Genomic DNA, 2500 nt, shown 5'->3' with positions numbered 1-2500 from the left:
AAGTCTCGGCTTTGGTTAATGATTTGAGCCGAACCGACCTGCCCCCCGCCACCGCGGGCTGAACTCGGGCAGGTCTGCCGATTTCCCGACTCCTTTCGGGGCCTAATCGGGTCGCGCGAGCCGCCTGGCGCGATCGGGGCCCATGCCCCGGCCTCTGCCAGGCCTCGGGCAGCCGCTTTTGAAGCCCGACCAAAAACCCGAAAAATGGGCAAAAAGGGAATAAATTCCCGCCCAAAAAGGGTGAATAGTCGGTTGGGCGGCAGCCCTGGTCGGTCTCTGCAGACCTGGAGGCTCGAGAACGTTTGTTTGGAAAACTCACCAAGTCTCGATTCTGCCACCTCCTACCTCTGTGCAGATACCCCGCCAACCCCCAAGGACAGAAATGACAAGTGTCAAGTTGGCGGGGCGTCGGGCCACCTGCTGCCGGCCATGAGCATCCAAATCCCCGCAAAAGGGGCATTTTTCATTTCTTCATCGGGACTTCCGACAATTGCCGAGGTTCAACTCATTAACGTTGTTCGCAGACACTTGCCAGAAAATGCAAGTGGCCACTTTGCCGGGCCGACTCGCTTGCCCAAGCGGGAAACCATCAACCGAAGGCCCGGTAAGGCGGCCGAATCTGACCTCATAGACTTCCACACAACGGGACTTTTGACTTTCCCGGCCGCGGGTGGCCTCCACCCGGCCTCAGCCATCAGCCCTGCCTGCCTCCAGCCGCCTTCTGGTTAATGAGTTATCCAGCCTGGCACTTCGGTTGCGCCAGCGAGACCAAGTCTCGGCTTTGGTTAATGATTTGAGCCGAACCGACCTGCCCCCCGCCCCCGCGGGCTGAAGTCGGCAGGTCTGCCGATTTCCCGACTCCTTTCGGGGCCTAATCGGGTCGCGCGTGCCGCCTGGCGCGATCGGGGCCCATGCCCCGGCCTCTGCCAGGCCTCGGGCAGCCGCTTTTGAAGCCCGACCAAAAACCCGAAAAATGGGCAAAAAGGGAATAAATTCCCGCCCAAAAAGGGTGAATAGTCGGTTGGGCGGCAGCCCTGGTCGGTCTCTGCAGACCTGGAGGCTCGAGACGTTTGTTTGGAAAACTCACCAAGTCTCGATTCTGCCACCTCCTACCTCTGTGCAGATACCCCGCCAACCCCCAAGGACAGAAATGACAAGTGTCAAGTTGGCGGGGGCGTCGGCCACCTGCTGCCGGCCATGAGCATCCAAATCCCCGCAAAAGGGGCATTTTCATTTCTTCATCGGGACTTCCGACAATTGCCGAGGTTCAACTCATTAACGTTGTTCGCAGACACTTGCCAGAAAATGCAAGTGGCCACTTTGCCGGGCCGACTCGCTTGCCCAAGCGGGAAACCATCAACCGCAGGCCCGGTAAGGCGGCCGAATCTGACCTCATAGACTTCCACACAACGGGACTTTTGACTTTCCCGGGCCGCGGGTGGCCTCCACCCGGCCTCAGCCATCAGCCCTGCCTGCCTCCAGCCGCCTTCTGGTTAATGAGTTATCCAGCCTGGCACTTCGGTTGCGCCAGCGAGACCAAGTCTCGGCTTTGGTTAATGATTTGAGCCGAACCGACCTGCCCCCCGCCTCCCCGGGCTGAACTCGGGCAGGTCTGCCGATTTCCCGACTCCTTTCGGGGCCTAATCGGGTCGCGCGAGCCGCCTGGCGCGACCGGGGACATGCCCCGGCCTCTGCCAGGCCTCGGGCTGCCGTTTTTGAAGCCCGACCAAAAACCCGAAAAATGGACAAAAATGGAAAAAATTCCCGCCCAAAAAGGGTGAATAGTCGGTTGGGCGGCAGCCCTGGTCGGTCTCTGCAGACCTGGAGGCTCGAGACGTGACTTTGGAAAACTCACCAATTCTCGATCAGCCACCTCCTACCTCTGTGCAGGTACCCCGCCAACCCCCAAGGACAGAAATGACAAGTGTCAAGTTGGCGGGACGGATTTGACTTCGGTCGCCGAGCCCTGGAACTAATTTCCCGCAAACGGCTTCGGATTTAGCTCCATCCAGACTTCCGGGACGAAACTTGACAGGCCGTATCTCCGCACTCCCGGAGCGCAGCCGCACCGTTCCGGCACCCATCGACGCGGCTGGCCGAGCCCGAGCGAACGCACCCCACGGCGGACGGCTAGGCCTTTCCGATTTTTTCACCCTTTTCCCGAAAAGATTCCAACTGGCAGGGACATTCGCCCGACGGCTTAAAGACATGCCCTTCTGCCACACTAACGTCCCCGCCTTCGTTTGGCTAGTTGGCTTCGTCATTTCCGTCTTTTATTAAAGATACCATCTTAACACGCCGGTTAACCATTTGCCAGAGTTTTCGGTTAATGGTTTGCCACCTTCAACCCATTTGGTTAACCATTTGCCGCCGACAATTTTCAGTTCATCAGTTGCCACATTCAGACTTTCTTCTCCGGTTGCATTTCGCGGACTTCCAGCGCGCTCGGCTTCGGGTCGGCCCGCAGGAATGTGGTAGCGTTCGATGCCGCTTGCCTTCC

This window comes from Pristiophorus japonicus, unplaced genomic scaffold, assembly GCF_044704955.1.
Source record: "Pristiophorus japonicus isolate sPriJap1 unplaced genomic scaffold, sPriJap1.hap1 HAP1_SCAFFOLD_1331, whole genome shotgun sequence".
Classification (NCBI taxonomy): domain Eukaryota; kingdom Metazoa; phylum Chordata; class Chondrichthyes; family Pristiophoridae; genus Pristiophorus; species Pristiophorus japonicus.
The sequence above is the reverse complement of the archived record's forward strand: the minus strand, read 5'-3'. Positions refer to the sequence as shown.